Here is a 24355-nt window from a genome sequence, read left to right as displayed (position 1 = left end):
CCGAAGGCGTGACCACGACAACTTGAGTAAAAGTCAATGATATTTATTTATGACAAACTCCATGCATCACAGAAGCAGTAAAAAGAAACATAAAAATCAGCAGAGAAATAATAATACAGTTCCTGGGTACTACAGGGTGGCAGGGGCCACAGAGCTCTGGTGGTATGAGACAGTTCTTATTATCTGCAAGTTGGAAAGTCCTTACCAGGCTCAACTGTAGCAATGAGGAAAGCCCAGGGTCGTACCAGCTGGTGTTCCAGGGAAAGCTGGACTGCTGTAGATAAAATGCTGCTGTGGGTACTGGTTAGAACCAGACAGGTGTTGGCACGGAGTGGATACTGGCTGGAACCAGTTAAATAATAGATAAAGCTTGAGAGCGATGCAATATAGATGAAATGTAGAATTTGAGAGCGGAGAAATAATAATACCGGTGGAGAGTGGTAAACTGCAGAAAGGACACCGGCCCTTTAAGAGAAGCTGTACACTGCTGGAAGCTGAGCTGGAAGCAGGTGATGTTGTAGCTGGAAACAGGTGAGTCCAGAATGGATCGGAGAGTCAGGCTACACCGCAGATGGAATGCTGGTGCGGGTCTCTATAGCAGAAGTCTGGAGACAGGAGCTGGAACCTGGAAGACATTCACAGGAGAGAGACAAACTGGAACTAGGTTTGACAACCAAAGCACTGACGCCTTCCTTGCTCAGGCACAACCTATTTATACCTGCAGCAAGGAAGGCATTGGCTAGGCAATTATGCAAATTAATAATACAGACAGCAGATTGGTGAATATGATCAGATGACAGAATCCAAGATGGCTGCGCCCATGCAGACACTTGGAGGGAAGTTTGGTTTGTAATCCATGTGGTCTGGAAAACAGTAATGGCGGCGCCGGCCACCGGAGACAGGAGACGCCAGGCTGACAGGTGCACATCCAACCACGCGGACACAGCGGAGGTCGCGGCTGACGTAATCGCCACTCTGAATGCAGAAGCTCAGGAACGGCGGCGGAGGCCGCGGGAGACGCCATGCCAGATGTATAAGGCGTTACTGTGACAGCGTCCAGAGAGACAGGAGAGGATGCGGGAATATGCACATCAGGATAACAGATGGGATCCGGTCCTGGAGCGCTGAGCCAGCCTTAGGAGGCATCTGATGGGTAAGAAATGGCGTCCAGATACCCGGATCGTGACAGCACCCCCCCCTTTAGGAGTGGCCCCAGGACACTTATTTGGCTTTTGAGGAAACTTGGAATGGAATCTCCGGACCAAGGCAGGAGCATGGACATCAGAAGCATTGGTCCATGAACGTTCCTCAGGGCCATAACCCTTCCAGTCAATAAGATACTGAAGTTGACCGTAACGGTGACGTGAGTCCAGGATCTTGGCCACTTCATACTCAACGCCTCGTTGAGTTTGGACTTTCGGAGTTGGAGGAAGTGAGGAATGAAACCGATTCAAGATTAACGGTTTCAACAGGGAAACATGGAATGTCCTGGGTATTTTTAAGAAAGGAGGTAACTGGAGTCTGTAAGCAACAGGATTGATGACTTGATCAATTTTAAAAGGACCGATGAAGCGAGGTGCAAACTTCATACTGGGAACTCTCAACCTCAAATTCTTCGTGGATAACCATACCCGATCACCCACCTTGAGAGCAGGAACTGCTCGACGCTTCTTATCCGCAAACTTCTTGTACCTGAACGATGCCTTGAGCAGAGCCGATCGTACGCTCTTCCAGATATTGGCAAACTGATGCAAGGTGATATCCACTGCGGGAACAGAAGTTGCTGGAAGCGGTTGGAACTCAGGGACTTTAGGGTGGAATCCAAAGTTGGTAAAGAATGGTGTTGAAGAAGATGAAGAATGATACTGGTTGTTATGACAGAACTCGGCCCAGGGAAGTAATTGAACCCAGTCATCTTGAGAGGAGGACACATAGATGCGGGGGAAGGACTCCAAGTCCTGATTCACCCTCTCAGTTTGACCATTGGTCTGAGGATGGTAAGCCGTGGAAAACTTTAGCTTGACTTGGAGGACTTGACATAAACTTCGCCAGAATTTGGCTGTGAATTGAACTCCTCGATCTGAGATAATTTCTTCTGGAAGACCGTGGAGTCGGAAGATCTCTTGTATGAATACTTGAGCCAACTTGGAAGCTGACGGAAGACCGGTGAGAGGAATGAAGTGTGCCATCTTGGTGAACCGGTCAACTACCACCCAGATGGTATTGAACTTGTTGCACATGGGCAAATCAGTAATAAAATCCATCGACAAATGGGTCCATGGTCGACGGGGAACAGATAGTGGAACCAGTTGCCCCGCAGGCGACTGGCGGGATACTTTATGTTGAGCACACTTTGGGCAAGATGCAATAAACTCCAAAACGTCCTTTTTCAGAGTTGGCCACCAATAGGACCTAGAGATAAACTCCAGGGTTTTTTGGATACCTGTATGTCCGGCAAAGCGGGAAGCATGGGCCCAATGCATGAGCTTCTTCCTTAGTGTCGGCTTCACAAAACTTTTCCCTGATGGGGGCGTAGAGTCCATCCCTACCGTGGAGAATGCCAACGGATTTATAATAGGATGCTTGTCTGAAGACTCTGACTCATTTTCTTGCTCCCATGAGCGGGAAAGGGCATCGGCCTTGCGATTCTGAGAGCCCGGACAGAACTGGAGTTTAAAGTCGAACCTGGAAAAGAAAAGTGCCCATCTGGCCTGACGAGGGTTGAGACATTGTGCGCCTTTCAGATATAGAAGGTTCTTGTGGTCTGTAAGGATGGTGATTGAATGAGAGGCTCCCTCCAACAGATATCTCCACTCCTCTAGAGCGAGCTTGATGGCTAGCAACTCCTGGTCGCCAATGGCATAGTTGCGTTCCGCTGTGGAGAACTTCAGTGAGAAGAAACTGCAAGGATGTAAATGGCCATCTTTAGCCCTCTGAGATAACACCGCTCCTACTCCAACGGAGGAGGCATCCACCTCTAAGATGAAAGGAGAGTCGATGTCAGGCTGTTTCAGGACAGGCGCAGAGATGAACCTCTGTTTTAAAAGATGAAAAGCTTGCATGGCTTCTTCAGACCACTTGGACGGGTTAGCACCCTTCTTGGTGAAAGCAGTAATAGGCGCCACAATGGTGGAAAAGTCTCGTATAAACTTTCGGTAATAATTGGCGAACCCTAAGAACCTCTGGACCCCTTTGAGGGTTAAGGGTACCGGCCAATTCTGAATTGCTTGTAGTTTCTCAGGATCCATCTCTAGTCCGGAACCGGACACAATGTACCCTAGAAACGGAATGGACTTGACTTCAAAGACGCATTTCTCTAATTTGCAATAGAGATGATTGACACGGAGACGGGACAGAACCTCCTTTACCCAAAAACGATGTTCCTCTAAATTGTTGGCAAAAATGAGGATATCATCTAGATAGACCACGACATGACGGTATAGAATGTCTCTGAAGATCTCATTGACGAAATGCTGGAAGACAGCTGGAGCATTGCTCAATCCGAAAGGCATGACGAGGTACTCATAATGTCCGTCACGGGTGTTAAATGCGGTCTTCCACTCGTCACCCTCACGGATCCGGATGAGATTGTATGCACCTCTCAAGTCCAGCTTTGTAAAGATGGTAGCTCCGCTAACTCTGTCAAATAGCTCAGTAATCAGGGGTAAAGGATAGCGGTTCTTGATGGTAATGTCGTTCAAACCTCTGTAGTCGATGCACGGCCGCAGACCACCATCTTTCTTTTTTACAAAAAAGAAGCCTGCGCCGGCTGGAGAAGAAGAAGGTCGAATGAACCCCTTTGCTAGGTTCTCTTTAATGTATTCCTCCATAGAATGCGTCTCGGGCAGAGACAACGGATAAGTTCGGCCTCGAGGTGGAACCTTCCCTGGAACGAGATCAATCGGGCAGTCCCATTCTCTATGAGGAGGAAGGATATCAGCAGAAGCCTTACTGAACACATCCGTGAAATCTTGATATGGAGGAGGTGGAACATCAGACGACCTGGGGGAGGAAGAACAGACAGGCAACACTTTAAACAAACATGTCTCAGCACAGGAGGGACCCCATGCCAGGATTTGCGTAGTCGTCCAATCAATTGTAGGATTGTGAAGACGGAGCCATGGAAGGCCCAGGACCACAGGATGTGTGGCTCTTGGAATCCCTAAAAGTGAAATAAGTTCGGAATGAAGAACTCCCACTCTCAGACGAACTGGTAGAGTCCTTAGAGCAATAACTGTATCAAAAATTTTACTGCCATCCACGGCAGTTAAGGAAAAGGAGGAAGGAAGTCTCTCGGTGGGTAGGGACCACCGTTTAACATAGGCTTCGGTAATAAAGTTCCCAGCTGCTCCGGAATCAAGGAGGGCAATGACGTTCTGATAACGTTGAGCAACTTGAAGCGAGACTGGGAGATTACAATCTTGAGGGGATGGAGAGGAGATCATTACTCCTAGCCGGCCCTCTCCTTGGCGAGCTAGGGTCTGGAGTCCCGGACGTTTGGGACAAGCATTAATGGTGTGAGACGGAGCTGCACAATAAAGACAGAGAGACTCGGAGAGACGTCTTCGGCGCTCAGCAGGAGTTAAACGGGAACGGCCAATTTGCATGGGCTCATCTTTAGTTGGTGACAGTTGGCGAGGAGGAGGAGCAGAAGATTTTGGAGCAGATGATCTTCCACGCTCAGTTGCTCTCTCTCTGAAACGTAAGTCAACTTTTGTACAAAGTGAGATTAGCTCATCTAACTTGGAGGGTAAGTCTCTGGTAGCTAACTCGTCTTTAATACACTCAGATAAACCATGCAAGAATGCAGCATACAGGGCCTCGTCGTTCCATGCCAGTTCGGATGCCAGGATCTGGAACTGTATAAGATATTGTCCTACAGTACGTGATCCCTGGCGTAAACGGAGAATCTCAGACGAAGCTGAAGTTACCCGGCCTGGCTCGTCGAAGATGCGCCTGAATGTTGACACGAATGCAGTGTAAGAAGATAGCAGGGTGTCGGACCTCTCCCATAACGGTGATGCCCAATCAAGGGCTGAGCCACTGAGAAGAGAGATGATGTAGGCAATTTTTGTACGGTCACTGGGAAAATTGCCAGGTTGTAGCTCAAACTGAATCTCACACTGGTTGAGAAATCCCCTGCAGAATCTTGGAGAACCGTCAAATTTTGCTGGCGTTGGAAGATGAAGACGTGGAGCAGAAACGGGTAAGGTGGATGGGGTTATAGCTGGAGTCACTGTGGTTGACGCACCGGACGCGTCTGATCCACGGAGAGTTGTCTGAATCCCATCAAGCCGAGTAGAGAGATCCTGGAGACAGCGGATGATGTGGCCCTGTGCAGCCTCCTGTTGTTCAAGTCGGGCTGCCAGTTCTTGCATCGGCCTGGCCGCTTGATCCTGGTCTCCGGCTGGATTCATTTGGTCAGTGCTTACTGTCACAACTGAGGGCCTGAGCTGACGGAAGGCAGCCTCAGTTGTAGGGGCTGAGATGTACCGGAACCTGGGAGGTTGTATCAGACCCCTGGACATGTAAGTAACATGAAGAGAAACCGCCCGAAGGCGTGACCACGACAACTTGAGTAAAAGTCAATGATATTTATTTATGACAAACTCCATGCATCACAGTAGCAGTAAAAAGAAACATAAAAATCAGCAGAGAAATAATAATACAGTTCCTGGGTACTACAGGGTGGCAGGGGCCACAGAGCTCTGGTGGTATGAGACAGTTCTTATTATCTGCAAGTTGGAAAGTCCTTACCAGGCTCAACTGTAGCAATGAGGAAAGCCCAGGGTCGTACCAGCTGGTGTTCCAGGGAAAGCTGGACTGCTGTAGATAAAATGCTGCTGTGGGTACTGGTTAGAACCAGACAGGTGTTGGCACGGAGTGGATACTGGCTGGAACCAGTTAAATAATAGATAAAGCTTGAGAGCGATGCAATATAGATGAAATGTAGAATTTGAGAGCGGAGAAATAATAATACCGGTGGAGAGTGGTAAACTGCAGAAAGGACACCGGCCCTTTAAGAGAAGCTGTACACTGCTGGAAGCTGAGCTGGAAGCAGGTGATGTTGTAGCTGGAAACAGGTGAGTCCAGAATGGATCGGAGAGTCAGGCTACACCGCAGATGGAATGCTGGTGCGGGTCTCTATAGCAGAAGTCTGGAGACAGGAGCTGGAACCTGGAAGACATTCACAGGAGAGAGACAAACTGGAACTAGGTTTGACAACCAAAGCACTGACGCCTTCCTTGCTCAGGCACAACCTATTTATACCTGCAGCAAGGAAGGCATTGGCTAGGCAATTATGCAAATTAATAATACAGACAGCAGATTGGTGAATATGATCAGATGACAGAATCCAAGATGGCTGCGCCCATGCAGACACTTGGAGGGAAGTTTGGTTTGTAATCCATGTGGTCTGGAAAACAGTAATGGCGGCGCCGGCCACCGGAGACAGGAGACGCCAGGCTGACAGGTGCACATCCAACCACGCGGACACAGCGGAGGTCGCGGCTGACGTAATCGCCACTCTGAATGCAGAAGCTCAGGAACGGCGGCGGAGGCCGCGGGAGACGCCATGCCAGATGTATAAGGCGTTACTGCGACAGCGTCCAGAGAGACAGGAGAGGATGCGGGAATATGCACATCAGGATAACAGATGGGATCCGGTCCTGGAGCGCTGAGCCAGCCTTAGGAGGCATCTGATGGGTAAGAAATGGCGTCCAGATACCCGGATCGTGACACCACCCAGGAGACATAGCGCAGAGTGCTGCTGCATAAGGGCCACCCAGGAGACATAGCGCAGAGTGCTGCTGCATTAGGGCCACCCAGGAGGCATAGCGCAGAGTGCTGATGCATAAGGCCACCCAGGAGGCATAGTGCAGAGTGCTGATGCATTAGAGCCACCCAGGAGACATAGCGCAGAGTGCTGCTGCATTAGGGCCACCCAGGAGACATAGCGCAGAGTGCTGATGCATAAGGGCCACCCAGGAGACATAGCGCAGAGTGCTGCTGCATTAGGGCCACCCAGGAGACATAGCGCAGAGTGCTGATGCATAAGGGCCACCCAGGAGACATAGCGCAGAGTGCTGATGCATTAGAGCCACCCAGGAGACATAGCGCAGAGTGCTGCTGCATAAGGGCCACCCAGGAGACATAGCGCAGAGTGCTGCTGCATAAGGGCCACCCAGGAGACATAGCGCAGAGTGCTGCTGCATTAGGGCCACCCAGGAGGCATAGCGCAGAGTGCTGATGCATAAGGCCACCCAGGAGACATAGTGCAGAGTGCTGCTGCATTAGGGCCACCCAGGAGATATAGCGCAGAGTGCTGCAGCATTAGTGCCACCCAGGAGACATAGCACAGAGTGCTGAAGCATTAGGGCCACCCAGGAGATACAGCACAGATTGCTGATGCATTAGAGCCACCCAGTAGATACAGCGCAGATTGCTGATGCATTAGAGCCACTCAGGAGATACAGCGCAAAGTGCTGATGCATTAGGGCCACCCAGGAGATACAGCGCAGAGGGCTGATGCATTAGGGCCACCCAGGAGATATAGCGCAGAGGGCTGATGCATTAGGGCCACCCAGGAGATATAGCGCAGAGGGCTGATGCATTAGGGCCACCCAGGAGATATAGCGCAGAGGGCTGATGCATTAGAGCAACCCAGGAGATATAGCGCAGAGGGATGATGCATTAGGGCCACCCAGGAGATATAGCGCAGAGTGCTGCTGCATTAGGGTCACCCAGGAGATATAGCGCAGAGTGCTGCTGCATTAGGGTCACCCAGGAGATATAGCACAGAATGCTGCTGCATTAGGGCCACCCAGGAGATATAGCGCAGAGTGCTGCTGCATTAGGGTCACCCAGGAGATACAGCGCAGAGTGCTGATGCATTACAGCCACCCAGGAGATATAGCGCAAAGTGCTGATGCATTAGGGCCACCCATTAGATACAGCGCAGAGTGCTGATGCATTAGAGCCACCCAGGAGAGATAGCGCAGAGTGCTGATGCATTAGGGCCACCCAGGAGATATAGCGTAGAGTCCTGATGCATTAGGGCCACCCAGGAGATATAGTGCTGATGCATTAGGGCCAGTGTCACCCGGAGATATAGCGCAGAGTGCTGATGCATTAGGGCCAGTGTCACCCAGGAGATATAGCGCAGAGTCCTGATGCATTAGGACCACCCAGGAGATATAGCGCAGAGTGCTGATGCATTAGAGCCACCCAGGAGATAGAGCGCAGAGCGCTGATCCATTACAGCCACCCAGGAGATGTAGTGCAGAGTGCTGATGCATTAGTGCCACCTAGAAGATACAGCGCAGAGTGCTGATAAATTTGAGCTGCTTGGGAGAAGCACAGCTGCTGCCGATTAGGCGCTCAGGTGGCATTTCCTATTACAGGTATCATAAAACCACTGTGGCCTGTCAGCCCCTCTAAAGCCAGGCAGGAACCACTGTGGCCTGTCTACCCCTCTGAAGCCAGGCAGGAACCACTGTGGCCTGTCTGCCCCTCTGAAGTCAGGCAGGAACCACTGTGGCCTGTCTGCCCCTCTGAAGTCAGGCAGGAACCACTGTGGCCTGTCTGCCCCTCTAAAGCCAGGCAGGAACCACTGTGGCCTGTCTACCCCTCTGAAGCCAGGCAGGAACCACTGTGGCCTGTCTGCCCCTCTGAAGTCAGGCAGGAACCACTGTGGCCTGTCTGCCCCTCTGAAGTCAGGCAGGAACCACTGTGGCCTGTCTGCCCCTCTGAAGTCAGGCAGGAACCACTGTGGCCTGTCAGCCCCTCTAAAGCCAGGCAGGAACCACTGTGGCCTGTCTACCCCTCTGAAGCCAGGCAGGAACCACTGTGGCCTGTCTGCCCCTCTGAAGTCAGGCAGGAACCACTGTGGCCTGTCTGCCCCTCTGAAGTCAGGCAGGAACCACTGTGGCCTGTCTGCCCCTCTGAAGTCAGGCAGGAACCACTGTGGCCTGTCTGCCCCTCTGAAGTCAGGCAGGAACCACTGTGGCCTGTCTGCCCCTCTGAAGTCAGGCAGGAACCACTGTGGCCTGTCTGCCCCCCTGAAGCCAGGCAGGAACCGCTGTGGCCTGTCTGCCCCCCTGAAGCCAGGCAGGAACCGCTGTGGCCTGTCTGCCCCTCTGAAGCCAGGCAGGAACCATTGTGGCCTGCCTGCTTCTCTGCAACCAGTCTGAGTCTTCTGTCTGAGGAAGCCACTGACAATCACCTAGTGAGAGGCAGGGAAACGCGTTACATACAACTTTATGCTGCCGTTCCTGACAGCATGCCAAGGGGCTACTTCTGGGCACATTAACAGGCTGACTGGTAACAAACTCTAAATAATTATTGCCCCCTGATTGGGTTTGTGAGGACTGTCCATTAACAGGAAGGTAGGGGTAGGAGGACTGCTATTACCCCACATGGTGTATGATACAGCCGATTAAGTGTCTGAATTAATCCCTCTGGAAATGTTACTACTAAATACCTTAATCCGGTTTGTGCAGAAGGAACGATATGTGCTCCACAGAGCAGAGATTGGAGCCATTGAGCTTTTTATGGTATGTGACTTTACTAACAAATCAGTGTCTAACTATATTAAACCCACTGACTGGTCTATATGGAGACTATCCAGTAACAGGGAGTGAGGAGGACTATGTACTGAGTGGGTCCAAAAACTACAGAGACTCTGGATGGCATATGACTGATTTTACTAACATACAGTATTTAACAACCACTCCTTCAGCATGCTGAATTCCATTTAATATTTGTGAACATGGAAAGTTTATAGTAAATACTGAAGTGCACAGTCAGTCAATGTATTTATATTATATATTTTTTATTTTGTTGTGTCTTTTAGTGATAAAATTGTTCATGAATTGAATATTTTTAATAGTATTATATGGCCATATATTTATATGTGAATAAAAATGCAATTAATTATTATCCAATCAGACAGCACTTCTTATTTTTATATATTATTCTCTGAAAGCAGGCAGGAACCTCTGTGGCCTGACTGCCTCTCTGAAAGCAGGCAGGAACCTCTGTGGCCCGTCTCCCTCTCTGAAAGCAGGCAGGAACCCCTGTGGCCCGTCTCCCTCTCTGAAAGCAGGCAAGAACCCCTGTGGCCCGTCTCCCTCTCTGAAAGCAGGCAAGAACCCCTGTGGCCTGTCTCCCTCTCTGAAAGCAGGCAAGAACCCCTGTGGCCTGTCTCCCTCTCTGAAAGCAGGCAAGAACCCCTGTGGCCTGTCTCCCTCTCTGAAAGCAGGCAAGAACCCCTGTGGCCTGTCTCCCTCTCTGAAAGCAGGCAAGAACCCCTGTGGCCTGTCTCCCTCTCTGAAAGCAGGCAAGAACCCCTGTGGCCTGTCTCCCTCTCTGAAAGCAGGCAAGAACCCCTGTGGCCTGTCTCCCTCTCTGAAAGCAGGCAAGAACCCCTGTGGCCTGTCTCCCTCTCTGAAAGCAGGCAAGAACCCCTGTGGCCTGTCTGCCTCTCTGAAAGCAGGCAAGAACCCCTGTGGCCTGTCTGCCTCTCTGAAAGCAGGCAGGAACCCCTGTGGCCTGACTGCCTCCCTGAAAGCAGCAGGAACCTATATGACTTGTCTGCATCTCTGCAGCCAGGCAGGAACCTCTGGCCTGTCTGCCTCTCCGCAGCCTGGCAGGAAGCTCTGTGACCTGTCTGCCTCTCCACAGCCAGGCTGATCTATGTAGTGTGTGGCTGGGGGCTGCAGATGATTTCCCTGATTTTTCCATTTAATACTCACCTGTGTTAAAGATGCAGGTCATCCTATATCAGCTGGGAGCTTACATGTCAGAAATTCAGTTAGAATTTATATACTTAAAAACTAGCCAATGTACAGGATCTATGATCAGTCCTGTAACGGTGCATAATGAACAATGAGTTAATCAAGTCTGGCAACTTCCCAGCATAGGTTCCCTAGGAAGACTGAAAGGATATAAAATAGCCGTAAATTAACAGACTGTGGAGAGAAGAAACCACTGACATTTTCTCTGGTTTCTGAAAGCACTCAGGTGTGTAGTAAAGAGGGGGCAGGTATAGTGAAAGAGGACACTAGTTACAGATATGCGAGTCACACCACCAGGCCGATTAACCTCCCTCACATGTTTCCATAGCTCCAGCACACTGGGGTACAAAGACAACACTTGGAAGAAACAGACGGCTAGAGCAGCGCACAGTCCTGATTGCCTTTAGGCTACACTTATCTGCTAAATAAAGGCCCTATTTATATACAATGGATAGTAGTGAGACAGGGATACAACATATCCCACTTATTATCCAGTGAATGTGGTGCATCATCCCTCATACAGTTTCTAGGCCAAGGACACTGAATAGTGAAGCACTGCTCTCTGGGGCTGTATCACACATTTCTTATTTATACTTTGAGGTTTTTTATTACTCAGTGATGGTACTGACAGGACATAAGTGGTGACAGAAAGTGAACATAAAAACAAGCTATACGGATGCATCCTCATACACCTAGCCTCAATACACCACACAGCGCAAGATGCCTGGAGCCAGTGAGCCGCCAGGTTCCAAGCATCTCTGATAGCACCAGGTGTCTCTTTTGACGAAAATGCATCTTAGTTGCAACGTGATGCGAGTAGTACGCACTAGAAGGCTGCACCGATTAATTTAATATACGACACTTGTATATTGTGTGTAACTGAGTCTGTATATAGAACACAACGGTACTCGTATTGCTAAAAAGCTGCGGCTGCTATATAGTAGCAAGAGACTCAGGGGCAGATGTATTAATCCTGGAGAAGTGATAAAGCAGCGATAAGTGGAAGTGATAACGCACCAGCCAATCAGCTCCAATATGTACATTGACAGCTAGGAGCTGATTGGCTGGTGTGTTATCACCTTGCAGTTATCACTTCTTTATCCCTTCTCCAGGTTTAATACATCTGCCCCTCGGTCACACAGATATAAAAATGCTGCTTAACCAATTAATCAGCACAGTCTATTGGTGCGTCCTAGCCGTATTGCATTGTAATCGAGACACATTTTGGGCAAAAGAGACGCCAGACACTAGCAGAGTCTCGCGGGACCTGGCACACCAAGAGGGGCTGTTTGGTGCAACTGCAGCAGTGATGTACGTATGAGGACACATCTGTATATATCAAAGTGCAGCAAAAATTCTGAATGGTTACAAATACCTCTTTTTAGGCTTGGACTGATCTTGAACGACATTAGTGTTTAGGAAACAGATGTCAAATGATAGACAAGAAATAGCCCCGATTCATAGGCCTTCTGTCCTCTTGCTTTCCCAAGTTGTTTAAAGAGTACCTGCTGTGTGCGCACACACACACACACACACACACACACACACACACACACAACTGAGAAACCTATTTTGTGAGCTGAACCAATATTTACGAGACACAGCAAACCGTAACAATTCACTAGCTAAAGCTGAGTACACACCAGATGATAAATGGGCGTGGCAACATCATGATCCCACTGCTATAATGATGGCAAGGTTTACAACAAATCGCTTCGAGTCCCCACCGACTTCAGTAGGGAAATGGCCAGGATCTCAGAGAGGGTTGAAATTCTGGGAGAGTAGCAAGTGAGAATTAAACTGAAGTCCTTTAGTAAAATTGCTTTAGGAAGGTGGAGGGCCCAATGGGACATAAGCATTACACAATTCTACATCTTTATAGTCAACGGGTATGAGCTGCACACCTGTAGGATTCACAAGGACTATCTCCCAATAAGCTAGATTTTCTGAGTCTGAAAAAGGTGGGGGCCTATGTGAAAGTGAATGTGGCTTTAGAAAATGTGAGTCGTGGAAAGGGTAAACAGCCTAAATTTTAGTTCTTAAATGTTGAGAGTCATGACAAAGGTTCACGTTACCATCTCACAACTTGGCTTATGTATGAGCTTCATGCCTACACATATTTTTACCAGATTCCTGCTGGTATTGTGACTGAAAAATAGAGATGATGTCTACCATAATGATTATTTCTCCTGCAGGGTCCACAGGTTAACATTGGGATGTCCCAAAGTAATTTAGTGGTGGGGATGCTCCTGATTGGACAGGAGAATCCTTTGCCCAAATTCAGCATCCTGACAGGCAAAGGTATCAAAGGCATAATTTCTAACGAATGTGTTAATGGAAGACCATGTGGCTGCCTTACATATCTTTCTGCTGAAGCACCAAGTTGTGCTGCCCATGACGGACGTACCTTACGAGTAGAGTGAGCAGAGACATTAGCCGCAACAGGGAGATCAGCTTGAAAATATGCTTCTGAAATTGTCATTCAAAGCCACCTCGCCAGTGTCTGCTTGTCAGCAGGCCATCCTCTCTTGTGAAATCCGTAGAGCACGAAGAGAGAGTCTGTTTTTCTGATGGCACTGGTAAGATCCACGTATATCCTTAAAAGCACAGACTACGTCCAACGATGCATCTCCCACAGAAAGGTCCGGCCCTTTGAAGGCCGGGACTACAATTTCTTCATTAAGGTGGAATTTAGACACCACCCTAGGAAGATACCCAGATTTGGTTCAGAGAACCGCTCTATCTGATTAAAAAAAAAAAAAAAAACTGAAAAAGGAGGGTGACATAACAATGTCCCTAAATTTGAAACTTTACAAGCTGAAGCAATAGCCAGTAATCTGAAACTCTTCTAGCTGAAGCAATAGCCAGTAATCTGAAACTCTTCTAGCTGAAGCAATAGCCAGTAGAAAGAGAACTTTCACTATCAACCATTTAAAAGCTGATCATTTTAGTGGTTCAAATGGGGCAACTTGAAGGGCCTTTAGGACTAAAGTTAAGTCCCAAAGCACTGTAGGAGAAACAAAAGGGAGGCTGAATGTGCAGCATTCCCTGGAAAAAAGTGTGCACATCCTGTAAGTTAGCAACTTTCTTTGGGAACCATACAGTCAATGCTGACACTTGCACTCTCAAGGAAGCCACCCTTAGACCTTTGTCCATTCCTAACTGAAGGAATGCTAGGACTCTGGAAACTCTGAAAGACTTAGGATCAAATTTCCAGTCACTGAACCATTGAATATAGGCTTGCCATATTCGGTGATAAATGTGAGCGGAGAAAGGTCTCCTTGCTCTGAGCATTGTTTGAATTACCTGTTGTGAGATTCCTCTTGCTTTCAGGATGGAAGTCTCAAGACCCACGCCGTCAAAGACAGTCGATCCAGGTGCTTGTGATACAAAGGACCCCGAGACAGTAGATCTGGACGTTGAGGGAGTAGGAATGGAACATCCATTGACAAAATCTGTGTACCAATGTCTTCTGGGCCAAGCCGGAGCTATTAATGTCACGGCGCCCCTTCTTTGTTTTTCCTTTCACATCACCCTGGGTAACAGGGCGATTGGTGGAAACACATAGGCCAGACGAAAGCCCCATCTCACTGACAGGGCATCCACAAAGATCGCATTGGGATCCTTTGTTCTTGACCCGTATGTGGGAACTTTGTTGTTCTGACAGGACACCATGAGATCTATCTCCAGTAACCCCCACTTCGAGGTGTAAAGCCCATTCGTTTGCATGAATGGCATGTCGACTGAGAAAATCCACTTCCCAGTTTAGGACTCCCGGAATGAACACGGCAGACAAGGCTGGATGATGAAGATCTGCCCACGTTAACGTTACCTCCTTCATTGCATTTTGACTGGGAGTTCCTCCCTGATGATTGAGGTACGCTACTGCAGTTGCATTGTCCGAGCGGATTTGGACTGGTTACCCCTGAAGGATGTCCTTTGCATGAATAAGTGCCATATATATGGCACGAAGTTCCAATATATTTATTGGCAGGCAACTCTCTTCCTTGGTCCACTGCCCCTGAAAGCAACTCCTTCCTGACACCGCTCCCCAGCCCTGAAGGCTGGCATCCGTTTTCAGAATTTCCCAATCTGATATCCAAAAGTGTCTCCCTTTGTCCAGATGGGATGTCTGCAGCCACCAGGCTAATTACCTCCTTACTTCCAGAGGAAGGACCATAGTCTGCGTTTTTATTGTCTGATGAAAACCATTCCATTTGGAAAGGATCAGACGTTGCAGAGGCCTCAAGTGGAACTGAGCATACTCCACCATGTTGAATGTCGACACCATCAACCCATCACACGCATTGCTGCGTGAATAGATACCCTTTGACTGTGTAGCAGCAGCCAAAACCTTGACTGAATTTTGGATATTTTGTTCAGAGGTAAAATTACTCTCTAAAGACTTGAATCCAACACAGCCCCCAAGTGAGTCATCCATTGTGACGGAACCAGGGATGACTTTGCCCAATTTATGAGCCAACCGTGTCTCTGCAAACAAGCTACCGTTTGCCGCAGTTAATACTGAAGCAATTCCCGAGATTGTGCCAGGATTAATAAGTCGTCGTGGTATGGAAAAATCCTTAACACCTGCTGACGGAGATAAGATGCCATTACCACCATAATTTTGGTGAACACTCTGGGAGCTGTGGCCAGTCCAAATGGTAGGGCCTGAAACTGAAAATGTTGCTGGAGGATAGCAAACCTGAGATAGCGCTGATGGGACAGTGCTACAGGAACTTAAAAAGGTAAGCAACCTGGATATCCAGGGATGCCATAAAATCCTCCGGCTCCATGGCCAAAATAATGGAACGTAAAGTCTCCATATGAAACAGAGGCACCCAAAATGTACTTGTTCAGCACTTTGAGATTGAGTATATGCTGGAACGACCCATTTGGCTTCTGGACTAGAAACAGGTTGGAATAAAAAAACCTTTTCCTCGTTGTGCAGGAGGAACTGGAATTATCACTCCTGACTGAAGCAACTTCCGAACTGCCTTTTACAAAGCCCTGGCCTTCGTTTCCACTGTAGACGGGCTGGTACAAAAAAACCTTTGAGAAGGGTGTTTCTTGAAAGCAAACGCATAACAGTGAGATACCACTTCTTGCACCCAGGCATCTGTGGTAGACTGCTGCCAGATCTGTGCAAACTGAAGAAGTCGGCCTACCACCCTGGGATCTCCAAGGTGGAGCCCCACACCATCAGGCTGATGGTTTATCTTCTGATTTGTAATCCAGCTCTCCGGTAGCTACAGTAAATGCTTTTTAGTCTTACCAGATTTATCAGATTGAGACTGTTTGTCATAAGCCGTTCCTTTTGCTTTTCCTTGAGTTCAAAAGTGCCGAAAAGCTGGAAATCTAGGCTTGGATTTATGTGTGGAAGGAAACTTCACATTCTTGGAGTCTGCTTCTGGACTCCAAAATACTGTTTAATTCTTTACCAAAAAGAATATCTCCAGTAAAAGGCAAAGACTCCAGAACCTTCTTATATTCTGAGTCAGCTTTCCATGTACGTAGCCAAACCGCTCTGCGAGCTGCTACTGCTAAGGCCGATGCCTGAGAGGTAATTGTACCCATATCCAAGGCTGCTTCTTCCATAAAAATAGCTGCAATATGGGATGTTTGCTCTCTAGATGCCATTGAAAGGTCATCCCGCAATGCATCAGCCCAGGCTGCCACTGCTTTTGCCATCCAAGCCGAAGCCATGGCTGGTCTTATGATTGCCCCAGACAAGGAGAAAATGGTTTTAAGAAAACCATCTATTTTTCTATCCGTGACATCATTTAATGATGTTGAAGACCGAGGTAGTGTACATTTTCGCAAAAATATGATGACATGCGTATCTACTTTGGGAGCCACCTCCCTTTTTAAACAGTCCCCAGCCGGAAAAGGATAATGGGAATTCCATTTCCTTGGAATTCTAAACTTCTTACTGGGTGTAACCCAAGACTCTTGCATAATTTCCAACAGCTGTTCTGACCTAGGAAACTCAGTCGTAACTATTCTGGGACGTTTAAAAACAGGTGCTTTAGATTTTAACAAAGGATCTGCTGCCTCCTCTAAGGATAGAATGGCTTTCATAGGGCTAATTAGCTCAGGAATGTCCACTGAGCTGAGGCTATCCTCCTCGTCTCTGTATGCAGACCCGGAGTGCGATGAGTCCTCATCCTCCGACGAGTCCTCATATGAAACGTGTAGACTGTGAAGATGATATTTCCTGTCTATGTGGTTTACTTACCGCCATCCTTTCAGCCTGTTTCTGTTGAGAGGCTGCAGATTCCTGTACTGGATGTGATAACCCCCAGGTGGAATGTTTCATGTAAGGGTTAATAGGGTAACCTATCCCTGGTATAGGAGCTGGCACTCTATGCTCAGCTATACTGGATAATGGCTGTGCAAAAGTAGCCCATGGAGGTTCAACCTGAACCTATGCCTGCCTTGGATTATTCAAGAGGCTTTGGTAAAAGCTAAAACAATTTGCACATAATCAATTTTGAACCAGATCCTGAGAAGTTAACCCAGCTGTGCAAGACAAACATGACATGAGTGTTTGGTGCTGCTGTGGAGAGTGTATTCTCCTCACCCTTGCCTCTCTTAGACATGATAAATAAATCACACACCTTTACAGTGTTAACTACACAAACTGTGACTGCAATCATTTAAAATTTATTAAAGTGACATACAATCCGATCTCTCCATGCTTTGCACCAGCATTGAGGATCGGAATACACAGAAACTGACAAAAAATAGTAAGAGTCAGCAATCACACTAGCAATCAGTCACAGGTTATACATTAGTATAATAAGAAATAAGAGCATTTAACTACAGATACTATGTAGGAGAAACATATTGCTGCATTACCTTATATAGGAGTTTAAACGTATTCAGTCGCACAGCGAAAGAAAACAGCAGCAATAGTTTACAGACTCATATGCATCAGGCACTTATCCAACTGTTCGTACCAAAGGTAGATAGAGACTTAGTGCTGTATTACCCGTCTCAGGAGAGTGGGATACAGGGAGACTTCACCCCGCTTCCAGGATCGATCAATACATTTGTGAACGCTGAGTGGATCCAGACCATGGTTGGAATAAATAAATAAATAAAATAAAACACGTGTTTTTTTTTTGTTTATTTGGAATGAAACCATTCTTTGGTTTAAACCAAATTTTTTTTTGCATTAAAGTTTTAATGAAGAAATTTTTTTAATCCTGTTTGTTATACAGGTTGAGTATCCCGTTTCCAAATATTCCGAAATACGGAATATTCCGAAATACGGAATTTTTTGAGTGAGAGTGAGATAGTGAAACCTTTGTTTTTTGATGGCTCAATGTACACAAACTTTGTTTATTACACAAAGTTATTAAAAATATTGTATTAAATGATCTTCAGGCTCTGTGTATAAGGTGTATATGAAACATAAATGATTTGTGTGAATGTACACACACTTTGTTTAATACACAAAGTTATAAAAAATATTTATTAAATGACCTTCAGGCTGTGTGTATAAGGTGTATATGTAGCATAAATGCATTATGTGCTTAGACTTGGGTCCCATCACCATGATATCTTATTATGGTATGCAATTATTCCAAAATACGGAAAAATCCGATATCCAAAATTTTTCTGGTCCCAAGCATTTTGGATAAGGGATACTCAACCTGTAATACTGTGAAACATTGCTACAGTATGTATTAGAAACCTTGATCAACCATGTTCTAATGCTTTCTAACATTAACAATCCAGTTATTAGGCTCTGACAGAATTTATTTAAAATCTTTCAATAAAACCAATTTTAGACTAAATATAATTAAAACATGCAAACGTACTTTTCAGAGAAATGCACAAACATAAAAAAAAAAAAAAAGGAGTTAAGCATTAGCACTGGATAGGTCACTGGCATTAAACATTTTGAATAAAAACATTAGTTTAGATGCCTTTTCAGTTCCCAGTGTTTCGAAGCTTCAAATCACCTAAACCAAAAGAAAAAAATATTTCTACACTAGCTGAAGATGATTGAGAGCAGCCAGTTGTTCAATAATGGGAAATACATTAGGTTTTGAATTGAAGTAAACATGAAGATTAAACCATGAGGTGTTTTTCTGTGTATTGCCTGTTTAACGTGTTGGTGTTGTTTACTCTTTAAGACTGTGAGTGTTAACTGTGGTTTTTTTTCTGTCCTATGGGAATATTGGGGGAGAAGCTTGATGCTAGGCAGATTTAGCACCTCTCTTATCTGGTTCACCTCCCTTTATCTTTGTTGTGTGTGTGTGATTTACTGCATTGGTTCAGCTTACTTTGCTAGCCATACATCAGACCAACTTTCCTCCAACCAACCAACCAACCATCCAACCGACTGACCAACTTTTCCGTCCAACTAAAACACTGCCCCACACACCTATCCAGCTTTTCATCAGCCCAGCCAACCATTAGCATTTTTAGCAGACCAGCCAACTTCTGGCCAAATTGTGATGTCACAGAAGTAGGCGGACAGTGTAGCAGGCCAAAAATGGTTGCAGGTCTAATCATACAGTGTTCTATTGACAGTATCAGGTTACAGAGTAACTTGTGCAGATATAATTATACACAATATTTCATTTGTTCCTGGTTTTCATCTATGATGTCTTTTAGGGAATTAATGTTTTCCTGAATGCTTTTAATGGTAGAATCATAGTGTACTGAATTATTCAGTAGATTTTTGTGTAGATTTTTTTTTTATACATATCCCAGTAAACGTATGTTTACGTACAGTATTTAGTATTTATTCAGAAATGTGGACACAGCATTATAGTCAGTGGTTATTGTTTGCAGTAGTGCCGCTACTTTAGCCAAACAAGGGCAGGAAGAAGTGGGTGAAGTTGGCGGAGGGGGGGGAGAGAGAGAGAGAGAGAGAGAGAAAGAGAGAGAGAGAGAGAGAGAGAGAGAGAGAGAGAGAGAGAGAGAGAGAGAGAGAGAGAGACCAGGAGGAGGTGGGTAAGGTTAGGGAACAGAGAGAGAGTGAGGTCAGGAAGAGTTGAGTGAGGATAGGGCAGAAAGAGAAACAGTCAGGAGGAAGTGGGTGAGGTTAGGGCGCAAAGCTAGAGGAGTCAGGGGGAGGTGCAGAGCTGCTTGTACTGGGTGCGCAGACAGGGGTGAAAGTGCTGCTGCTCTGGGGGGGGAGGGGGTGTGGGCAGTAAAGAGAATGCTGCTGTTTTGAAGGGGTTGATGATACTGGTGCTGATGACAGGGAGGCTGATGATACTAGTGCTGATGACAAGGGGGGCTGATAATACCAGCGCTGATAACAGGGGAGTTGATGATCCTGGCGCTTATGACAGGTGGGCTTCCAATCCCGGAGGGGTGATATTCAATCGCGCGATGTGGGATGGGGGTCCGGGTCCCGTCATGCCGCACTTACGGTGTGAAGGTAGGAGATGTGATCGCAGGAGGGGGGGGGGTTTGGTGGGTATGGTTGTTGCCGCGATCATGCAAGGGGTTACGATCGCGGGAGTAAACTACTGTATTAGGGAAGCAGAGAGAGGCAGCCACCTGACATGTGCCCATTCAAGCCCTGGGATCACCCTCAGTACCCGCCATCTGTACTCTGCATCCCCCAGATGGAGTGGTGTGAGGAGATCCTTGCAGTGGGCTGCCCAGAACAAGTTCTTTGCTGCAGGAGGCAGGGGTCTGAGGGTTGCAGGTTCAGGCGAGTGCCTGTGCCGGTATAGCAGAACATCTACTGTTCCAGAGTAAAGAGCCCAGTGTGACAGAAGTAGGCGGACACTAATCGTTCTACAATCGTTTGCTCCCACACACTGCCAGATTATCTTTCCAACCAGCCAAAAAGTTGGCTGGTTGGAAAGCAATTGTTCTGATGTATGGCTAGCATTATATGAAGACCACAAGCAACAAGAATGTGGAATAATACCAGGGATTCCCTTACAATAGGCTTTTTTAAAGAAGTCGCGGTGTTGTGCCTGTAATCACAGCATATTAAAAAAACCAAAGTGTTTTTTTTGGGTTTAAACCAGCCAACCCTGATCCAGACGCTATTAGTGTACACAATCGCCCTGTGAACCTACAGTGAACACAGACGCCCAAGTGAACACCGATGCACCAGTCACACAGCCACCTATGCTGCGACTGGGTCCTTTTAGATACACAGCATCTCAGGTGGAAACAGGAACTCAGTTCATGGCGGGAAACTTGGACGAAACTGGTCATGAACCGGGGGGGATGGGCGACCAAGGAAGCGTCTTACTCCCTACTGCTGACATCACCCTTAGGGATCGCTGCTTCATACTACCACTGAAGCCTATGATCCCTAAGGCCTATCGCTGGTGCACCCGAGGTAGTAGCCGTGTCAGTGACTGTTCGGTAGTCTCCATCCCGAAACAGTGTGGCTAGGTCTCGTGTTTCCCCTTCTAAGTGGAACCGATGCCTTACCTTCTTCCCGTGCACCAGCCACAGCCTGGTAACGTCTGCTGGACTTGCTAGTACATCCTACACAGATGCCCGCCGAAACAGCACTGTACATGTGGGTAAGCGTTGTTGCGACCCGGAGGGGAGTTGTTGGAGCGACTCTTTCTAAGGTACGTATAAGACGCTTTTTAGAAAGATCGCTCAAAAAAATATAGTAAGACTATAAAAATAAAATAAAAAAAGCTTATGGCTGCTAAAAACCAGCAGCCCATTGACCATGGTCCGACTCCTGCTGCACCCAAACAAAACAAACTGAATTGCCTGAGCCAGGAGGCGGGGATATAGGGACGGCCCGTTGCATTCTGAGAGGCCGAAAACTTTGATCGTTTGGTGCCAATCCGCTGTCGCTACCTCATATCCCAATGTTTTCCTGTGGATAACCTGTGGACCCTGGAGGAGAAATTGAGAGTGTTGAATAACTTGGACCATCATCATGGTGCTTATATTGATAGAATAGTAACGGTTTCTGCAAAATAACAAACCTTGAATGGCGTTCACAGTAATGGTCGCCTCTCTCATAAAAATGGAAGTTGGTTATATATGGCTGTCTTCATATGCATGTTTCTTATTCATATTCCATTTTGTAATCAGTATCACACCCACACAAGAGAATAGCGACTGAAAGCTGACATATTGATGAAAACTGGTGCTTCTTGTTTGTAGCAAAATATTCCATTACAAACAAAATCCATTAATACCTCAGGAGCTAAAACTGCAAAATAAACCTTATCTACAATTTTTATATGTAGGCTACTGCCTGTCACCCACACAAAATAGAAGGCAGCCATTTTCTAGGATAGAGCAATATTCATGCTGCTTATCCATTTACTGGGTTCTAAGTAGCCCTCAAAATGGCTACCTCCATTAAGGCTAATCAACATATGTAATTCAAAAAACAATTTGAGTAAATGTTTTAAACTCTTTCCTATTGTGAGTGAAGACAGTGCCACAAGCATACTGATTGCTTCGTACATACATATTCATGTGCCCATCTCAGGAATTAACATGCACACTTGCTGATTTGTAAGTTAACAAGTTAATTATCACTAATGTCTGCAAATCTCCCTCCTGACTATTACACATGATAATGTTCTGCGTCGCTCTAGCTCTTCCGTCTGCTTGGGAGTGTAGTTTAGAATGAAGACTACACAATGTCAGCTGAGGAACATTGCAGAAAAGCTTTTCCACCCTGTGTGACTAAAGTATGATATGAATTTGACTGGACAGCTCTGAATGAGGAGTTTCCTGTGTGTGCTGTAATGGGCATACGTTTTATGTCCAGTGTGGTAAAGGTTTATTCAGTGGCACATATAAAAGGGCCATAAACCTGCCATTAAAATATCACGCCTCATATCAGACGTTACCTTATTCACTATTCTCCTGCTAGTGTTTCAGTTTTTCTAATGTGCAGGGAAGTATATTTCTTCGCACATCATATGCTAAGTACAACTGATTGGGATAGCTGTAGAAAGGCTATGTCTAGCTTCAAGCTTACTGGTGAGAAAATCTTGTAAACTGAAGCCTAATCCAGCATGTAGTATAGATAACAGGAACTGTTAGGGTTCTCCGAGGACTGGTGTTGGGAAATACTTTATTGACAAAATTTTATTTTTTCATTTTAAAGGAAAAAGGGCTGAGTGCAGTGTGTATGTACAGTATAACTCTTCCTACCTCTATGTCTGTCTGTTATTACCCAGCGTCTTATTATTTATTAAAAGTTTCTTATATTTCGCACCATGGGGCTAATTCAGACCTGATCGCTGCTGTGCGTTTTCGCACAGCGGGCGATCAGGTCTGAACTACGCATGCGCAACAGTACGCATGTACATGCCAGAGATACGATCGGCATCTCAGCCCAGCGATCGCCTCTGCCTGAGTGACAGGCAGAGGTGTTCGCTGGGCGAGAGGGGGCCGGCCTGCGGCGTTCTGCAGCCGCTTTGGGGGCGCGGTCCGGGCAATGCAGGCGTGCCTGGACCGTGCAAGGGGTGGGCCGCGGCAGCTGCATGATGTCACACGCAGCAGCTGCGACCCAGGACGTGGCAAAAAGTCACCTACCAATGCTGCGCAGGTAGGGACTTACTCACCGGGTGCGCTAGCATCGCCACCATGCGATACTATCGCACCCGTGCGGCGGGGGGAGGGCCAGAAATGCGGGGCGGACTAGCCCTGTGCTGGGCGTCCCCCCTGAATGTCAGGGTGGCTGATCATAGCCGCTACGATCAGGTCTGAATTAGGCCCCATATTCCATTGCGGTTTACAAGTGGAATAAAAGGAATAGAAAAAAACTGGGTAAAAACAGACAGACATAGAGGTAGGAAGGCCCTGCTCGCAAGCTTACAATCTATAGTGAAATAGGCATTGATACACAAGGATAGATGCTATCTATTGCATAATGGTCCACCATATTGCAAAGGTTCTTAAGGGACTGTATGATACGGTCACCCAGCAATGTAGGCCAAGGGTCAGGAGGGTGTGAAAGTAAAGAAAGATAATGTAGATTATGTGTGGACTGCACAGAGGAGATGTAATTAGACAGGGAGGCATTGAAGGTTATGTTGGTGGGTCTGGAATTTGATAAGCTTGCCTAAAGATGTGAGTTTTCAGGGAACGTTTGAAGGTTTGGAGACTAGAGATGAGTCTTATTGTGCATGGGAGGGCAGTCCACAGAGTATAAAGAGTATAAAGTCCTGTCATTTTGAGTGGGAGCAAGTAATGCGTGTGGATGAGAGACGCAGATCTTGTGCATAACGGAGAGGTTGAGTAGGGAACTATCTTGAGATGAGTGAAGAGATGTATGTTGGTGCAGTTTGGTTAATAGCCTTGTATGTAAGTTAACGTATTTTATATTGAATACGATAGAATACCGATAACCATTGGAGGGACTGACAGAGTGGATCCGCAGACGATGAACGTCTAGTGAGGAAGATTAGCCTCGCAGCTGCATTCAAAATGGATTGTAGTGGTGAGAGCCTATTTTTGGGATGACCAGTCAAAAGACTATTGCAATAATCAATGCGGGAGATAATAAGAGCATGGATTAGAGTTTTTGCTGTGACTTTGGTTAGATTTAGTCGTATTTTGGATATGTTTCTTAGATG

This window comes from Pseudophryne corroboree, chromosome 10, assembly GCF_028390025.1.
Source record: "Pseudophryne corroboree isolate aPseCor3 chromosome 10, aPseCor3.hap2, whole genome shotgun sequence".
Lineage (NCBI taxonomy): Eukaryota > Metazoa > Chordata > Amphibia > Anura > Myobatrachidae > Pseudophryne > Pseudophryne corroboree.
The sequence above is the reverse complement of the archived record's forward strand: the minus strand, read 5'-3'. Positions refer to the sequence as shown.